Here is a 7,670-nt window from a genome sequence, read left to right as displayed (position 1 = left end):
TTCAGCAGCGGTTTCGACCATCTTCATGACAGATAGCATTATTTAAGGATTGAGCTTGAGATACCGGTGCTATCCTCTTCCTTTCTCATCCCTACTTGATATTCTTTCAAGTCCATATGCTTTCCTTGATGTTTTCTTGCATATAGAGTGGTTTCTAAGGCAAAATAGGAGTAGGTTTTGAGGGAAAAAAATCAGTTTCCCGGTTACTGTTCATAGCTTTTCACTTGCTCCGATTGAGCTGATTTTTGGTGTCCAAAGAAATGGGGGTGTGGGGATAAATAGTCACAGCTTTGCTGTGAAAAGAGCCTTTTTTGGCCAAATTCCAACGTTTAGACCACTTTTTGGGCCATTTTGTGTTTCTCAGTGGCTAATTTGGTGTGGTTTTTAGTGTTTTTAGGTCCCTCAGTGTTTTTGTGTTGAAATTTTGTGAAAAATTGCATAAAAAAATCATCTAAGGGCTTCTTGTTTGACCTGTTTTTGTGTTTTTGTGTTTGTGTGTTTTTTGTTTCTGTTTGTGTGTTTTTTTTTGTGTTTCTGTGTTCTTGGTATGCATAGGCCATTTTGTGTGTTGTTTTTGTGCTAATCTCTAGTGCATGACCAGGTCATCTAAGAAAACATTACTTGACTTGGATCTTGAATTAGAGAACACTCTTAGAAGGCAAGCTAGAGAGCTTAAGTCTCGAGATAGGATTGACCCTAATAGTGCTTCTAATACTTCATCCGAACCTATTCCAGAATTCATCAATATGGCAGATAATGGTAATGGAAATAATGGTAATGGAAATAATGGAAATCATGGAAATCATGGTAATGGAAATAATGGAAATAATGGTCATTTGGATGGTAGAACCATTAGAGAGCTGGCTGCACCTGATGTGCATTACCAGCCCCTATGTATTCAATACCCACAGTTGGATGCTAACTTTGAACTAAAATCTGGACTAATCCACTTGTTGCCCAAGTTTCATGGTCTTGCAGGAGAGGATCCACACAAGCATCTGAAAGAATTTCATGTTGTTTGCTCAACCATGCGGCCACAAGGAGTAGATGAAGAGCAGATCAAGCTGAGAGCCTTCCCATTCTCACTTAATGGATCAGCCAAAGATTGGCTCTACTACCTGCCACCAGCTTCCATTACCAGCTGGGATGGATTGAAAAGGATCTTCCTGGAAAAATTCTTTCCAGCCTCCAGAACAGCATCAATAAGGAAGGAAATTTGTGGTATAAGGCAGATGAGTGGTGAAACTCTACATGAGTATTGGGAGAGGTTCAAGAAGTTGTGTTCCAGCTGTCCTCACCATCAGATAAGTGACCAACTCCTAATTCAGTATCTCTATGAAGGTCTAATCCCCATGGACAGGTACTTGGTAGATGCTGCAAGTGGAGGAGCTTTGGCAGAGAAGACCCCAGCAGCTGCACAAGAGCTGATATCAAAGATGGCACAAAATGCCCAGCAATTTGGCACCAGAATTAACACTCCTACAAAAGCCATCAATGAAGTCAATGTGGCTGCCACTATGGACCAGCAAAGGATGGAAAACAAGCTTGAGGAATTGGCTTCCATGGTCAGGCAATTGGCATTAGAGAGAAAGCAACCCCAGCAGCAGCTTTGTGGCATTTGCTCCTTGCCATCCCATACAACAGATCAATGCCCACAGTTGCAAGAAAATAATGAATCTGTTGCTGGCATCTTCCCTGGTAGACCTTTCCAGCAGCACAATCCACCTTTCCAGCAGCATCCACAACACAAGTATGATCCATACTCAGCCACCTACAATCCAGGTTGGAGAGACCATCCAAACCTCAGATATGGCAGCCCTTCCAGTCAACATGTGCACCAGCAGCAGCCATACCACCAGAATCAACCATTTCAGCAGAGGTTCCATCCTTCAAGCAACCATGCTCCACCACCAAGGCAGAATCAAGCCATGCAACAAGCACCACCATTACCCAAGTCAGAACCTACCTTAGATGATCTTGTTAAGCAACTAGCAGCCAACACACTCCAATTCCAACAGAAAACAGAAACCACAATTCAAAATTTGGAAACCCAAATAGGCCAGCTAGCCACAAACATCAATGAGTTAAGGAGTCAAGGTTCGGGGCAGCTTCCTTCACAACCAGTTGCCAATCCAAGGGGTAATGTTAGTGCCATCATGCTTCGAAGTGGGAAAGAAGTGATCATCCCAACCCCTCCACCATCATCAAACATGGAGCAGCATGTAGAGAAGCAGAATGTAGAGGGTAACAAAGAGCAGCAACCTTCCTCAGTCCAAGAAGCCAAGCAGCCAAACTCCAGCTATCAAGAACAAGGAGAGTCTTCCAACATCCAGCCCCTACCATTCCCACATCGAGCAACACAAAACAAGAAAAGAGCAGAGGCCGAAGTGGATAAAGAGATTCTGGAAACATTCCAGAAAGTTGAAGTCAACATTCCCCTCCTTGAAGCCATTAGACAGATCCCCAAGTATGCAAAATTTCTCAAGGATTTGTGTACTCACAAGATGAAGCTTATGGGGAATGAGAAGATCAACCTTGGGAGAAATGTCTCTGCCCTTATCCAACCTGCCATGCCAGCAAAGTGTAAAGATCCAGGGATGTTCTCCATTCCTTGTACTATAGGAGACATGCAATTTAGCAATGCTTTACTAGATTTAGGTGCATCCATTAATGTCATGCCTAACTCTATTTATGCTTCATTGCAGTGTGGTCCTTTGAAGCCAACAGGAGTGGTTGTCCAACTAGCCAATAGAAGTACTGCACACCCCACTGGAGTCCTAGAAGATGTGCTGGTTAAGGTTAAGGATTTAATCTTTCCAGCAGATTTTTATGTTTTGAATATGGAAGATAACAGCACACTTGAGCATGCACCCTTGATCCTAGGGAGACCATTCTTAAAAACTGCTAGAACTATTATCAATGTGCATGAGGGTACACTTTCCATGGAATTTGCTGGTAACACAATTAACTTCAAGATACTTGATGCCATGAAATTCCCTGCCGAGGATCATTCCACTTTTCAAGTAAATAGAGTTGACCTGTTAGTGAATGAAGCATGTTCTGAGTCTTCTGATTTAATTGATGAATTCCCCACTGTGCATGAGTTCCCAGATACGATTAATTGCACTAATTGTAGTGATGGAGAGAGTCAATGTGCTGCATGCTTAGAGATTGCTGAATTTTTGCATAGACATGAGTTTGATTTTGATGCTAACATTTCCCAAGTGGAAGATAGTGCTGCTAACCTTGTTGAGCAGGTTGATAGTGCCTTGGAGTTAGAGTTCCAGTCAAATAGGTCAGCCCCCTCTTTGCAGCAGCCACCCACCATTCAGTGCAAGCCTTTGCCTCAGCACCTCAAGTATGCATTCTTGGAGAAAGATGAGAAGCTGCCAGTCATCATTGCAAACAACTTGCAGCCTGACCAAGAGAGAAAGTTGCTGGATGTGCTGAAAAATAATAAGAAAGCAATTGGGTGGACTTTAGCGGACATAACTGGAATCAGCCCATCTGTTTGCATGCATCGTATCTTATTGGAGGAAGGAGCAAAACCAGCAAGGCAGCCTCAAAGAAGACTTAACCCAACCATCCTTGATGTGGTAAAACAGGAGGTAAGTAAATTACTTGCAGCTGGTATTATTTACCCTATTTCTGACAGCAAGTGGGTGAGTCCCGTGCAGGTTGTTCCAAAAAAGACGGGCATCACGGTGGTCCCAAATGAGCACAATGAGCTCATCCCCATGAGAGTGCAGAACAGTTGGAGAGTCTGCATTGATTATAGAAAGCTGAACCAAGCAACCAGAAAAGATCATTTCCCCCTCCCATTCATTGATCAGATGTTGGAGAGGTTGGCTGGTAAGTCACACTATTGTTTCCTTGACGGTTTTTCCGGGTACTTTCAGATTTGCATAGCCCCAGAGGATCAAGAGAAGACCACCTTCACCTGCCCCTTTGGCACATTCGCTTATAGAAGAATGCCTTTCGGTCTATGTAATGCTCCAGGTACCTTTCAGCGATGCATGGTAAGTATATTTTCAGATTTTATAGAGCATTGCATGGAAGTGTTCATGGATGATTTTTCAGTTTATGGTACTTCTTTTGATGATTGCTTGGTTAGCTTGGGTAGAGTCCTAGAGAGATGCATTGAAAAGAACCTTGTTTTAAATTTCGAAAAATGTCATTTCATGGTAGAACAAGGAATTGTTTTAGGGCATGTTCTATCTAAGAAGGGTATAGAAGTGGATCGGTCTAAGGTTGATGTTATTGCTTCATTGCCTTACCCCACCTCTGTGAAGGAGGTGCGTTCTTTCCTTGGCCATGCAGGATTTTACAGGAGGTTCATCAAGGATTTCAGCAAGATTGCACTTCCACTTTCCCACCTTCTCCAGAAAGAAGTGACCTTCCACTTTGATGAGCAGTGCAAGCGAGCATTCGAGGAACTGAAGAGTCGATTGATTTCTCCACCCATCATACAGCCACCCGACTGGGAGTTACCCTTCGAGCTGATGTGCGACGCCTCCAACTTTGCAGTGGGCGCCGTCCTTTTACAACGTGTGGAGAAGAAGTCACATGTCATTGCCTATGCCTCGCGCACCTTGGATGCTGCTCAAGCAAACTACACCACGACTGAGAAGGAGCTTTTAGCTATTGTGTTTGCTTTAGATAAATTTCGCTCCTATCTTCTGGGTTCTAATGTTGTCGTGTTTTCTGACCATGCAGCCCTAAAATACCTATTGAAGAAGCCCGATGCTAAGCCCAGGTTGATACGATGGATGCTCCTACTTCAGGAGTTCAATGTGGAGATAAAAGACAAGAGTGGGGCCGAGAACCTAGTAGCTGATCATTTGAGCAGGGTCCCTCCTTCTTCAGATTCCACAGTCATGGACTCCCAGCCTATCAGGGATGATTTCCCAGATGAGTTATTATACCACATTCATGGTGTTGAGCCCTGGTATGCTGATTTAGTAAATTATTTAGTTGCTTCTGAATTACCTGCATATTTTAAGAAGGAACAGCTAAATAAATTTAAGAGTCAGGCTCGGTATTATGTGTGGGATGATCCCTATCTGTGGCGCATGTGTAGTGACCAGGTCATTAGGAGATGTGTTCCTAACCATGAGTTTGCATCTGTCTTAAATTTTTGTCACACACTTGCATGTGGTGGTCACTTTGGTCCCCAACGTACAGCTAGGAAAGTCCTAGATTCTGGATTATATTGGCCTTCTCTCTTTAAGGATTCATATGAGTTCTGTAAGAATTGCACACGTTGCCAACACACAGGCACTATATCACGTAGGAATGAAATGCCTCAACAACCCTTATTGTTTTGTGAAATCTTTGATGTTTGGGGCATTGACTTCATGGGTCCATTTCCTGTGTCATTTGGTTATTTGTACATTCTGTTAGCTGTGGATTATGTTTCTAAGTGGGTGGAAGCTAAAGCCACCAGGACTGATGATGCTTCTGTGGTTGCAGATTTTGTTCGTTCTCACATCTTTTGCAGGTTTGGCATGCCTAGGGCCATCATCAGTGACCAAGGATCCCACTTTTGCAATAGAAAGATGGACACCCTACTTCGTAAGTATGGGGTATTACACAAAGTGGCGACTGCTTATCATCCACAGACTAATGGGCAAGCTGAAGTCTCAAATAGGGAGATCAAGCAGATTTTGGAGAAGACTGTCCAGCCCAATAGGAAAGACTGGAGCACGAGATTAGAAGATGCACTTTGGGCCTACCGCACGGCCTACAAAACCCCCATCGGCATGTCCCCTTATAGGTTGGTTTTTGGAAAAGCGTGTCACTTGCCGGTGGAGGTGGAGCATAAGGCATATTGGGCGGTGAAGCAATGCAATATGGACATCAGTCAATCGGGGTCCCAAAGAAAGCTCCAACTTCAAGAGCTTGAGGAGATTAGGATGGACGCATATGAGAACTCACGCATCTACAAGGAGAAGACCAAGGCTGTGCATGACAAGCTTATTGTGAAGAAGACATTCGAAGTTGGCCAGAAAGTTCTGCTATACAATTCCCGTCTCAAGTTGATGCCCGGTAAGTTACGTTCTCGTTGGACTGGTCCTTTCATAGTTATTCATGTTTTTCCCTTTGGTGCAGTTGCAATCAAGGACGAGTCCAATGCAAAGCAATTCACAGTGAACGGGCAGCGGCTTAAGCCATTCTACGAGAGCTTTCAGGAGCATATTGTGGAGGAGCTGCATCTCCTCAACGCCACCTACATTTGATACATCAGGCTGTTTCTCTCTCCCTAGTATTTTACATTTACTTGTCTTATTCTTGATTGGAATTGCATGTTTACATTGAGGGCAATGTAAAGTCTAAGTGTGGGGGGAGGCAGCATTCTTATTTTGGCAACATTTTCTTTATCTTTTCATATTTCTTTTTCCTTGGGTTTAGTTGAGTTTGTTTTGCGTGGAAATGCAAGTTAAGCAATTAAGTCTAAAAGAACCCATCATGATTAGAACTTCGATCTTATCTTCCTTAATTTCGAGTGACTTGGCAATGAGTTTAATTTGATAGATTGATTGGGTAGTCTACAGCCGTGAGGATTTTGAGGATTTTGAGCCTATTGTCTTTCTTGTGTGTGCATTCACCTATCATGATCTCCACTCTAGAACTTGTTTTGATTCTTGGTTGAGGCTATATTTTTTCATGCATGACTCAAACATGATTAAGGCATTCTTTCTTGTCCCCATTTAGCCATTTTGTTATACAAAAAAAAAAAAAAAAAAAAATTCAATCAATCCCTTTCGCTTGCCACTTAGAGCCATCATTTTTACCCTTCATTCTCATACACCCTTTTTGGACCTTCCAACCTTAGGAAGAGGAATAGTAAGTGCATTCTAGTGAGAGAGATTGAATTCATTGAGCAAGTCATAAGGCCAAAGGCCATTTGCATCCATGAAAAAGAAAAAGAAAAGCAAGAAAAGGATAGAAGGGTGAGAAGGAGCGTAAAACGCACTCACCTCTTTCGAAAAAAAAAAAAAAAAAAGAAAATTGATGAGAAAAAGAAGAAAGCAAAGTTGAGACAGAGCGTAAAACGCACTCAACCGAATAAAGATGCAATGTTCTTCATAACGCTTGGAAATTCTATCTCTTGATCTTAGAGTTGCATGAAATGTTTTCTCGACCTAAGGCATGTTTTCCTTCATTGTTGTCTTTCCATTTCTTTCTTCCCCACATTACAACCCTGAATAAGTCCTTTTGATTTGTGGCATGCATTTGACATGGATAGTGGAGATTGAGAAGATAAACAAGCTTATGGTAGTGGAATTGTGATTGGGTGAATTTGAGCGAAACAGTCACCACCACCTCTTGAGAGATTTTTGAGCATACATTTGTCCTGTGAGAGGCTTCTACTTTTGATTTGTCTTATTGGATGAATTGCCATGTCACTTGTTTTCTTGGAAGTAGAGGAAAGATGATCTTTGAATGATGAATTCTTGAAGACTTACCTACCTTGCATCTAATTTGTGTTTTTCCACATTTCTATTCTTGAGTCATAGAGTCTAGTGTTTTGCCCAGGAGTGCAAAAGTCTAAGTATGGGGGAATTGATAGCATGCATATTTATACCATATTTTGGCATTTCACCTCATTCTTATTAGGCCATTTGAAGCAATTTTTACTGATATTTCATTGTTTCTATTTTATTATG

General features: G+C 42.2%; 1 non-coding gene across 1 annotated transcript; it reads right to left on the bottom strand.

The window, feature by feature from the left end:
• Positions 1 to 1,201: 1,201 nt before the first annotated feature.
• LOC127796118 (small nucleolar RNA R71) lies at positions 1,202 to 1,306 on the bottom strand. The gene has a single exon (XR_008021947.1). It is a non-coding gene; the product is annotated as a small nucleolar RNA R71 (small nucleolar RNA).
• Between the last annotated feature and the right edge of the window lie 6,364 nt (positions 1,307 to 7,670).

This window comes from Diospyros lotus, chromosome 2 (assembly GCF_014633365.1).
Source record: "Diospyros lotus cultivar Yz01 chromosome 2, ASM1463336v1, whole genome shotgun sequence".
NCBI classification, from domain to species: domain Eukaryota; kingdom Viridiplantae; phylum Streptophyta; class Magnoliopsida; order Ericales; family Ebenaceae; genus Diospyros; species Diospyros lotus.
This window is presented reverse-complemented; position numbering and strand designations above follow the sequence as displayed.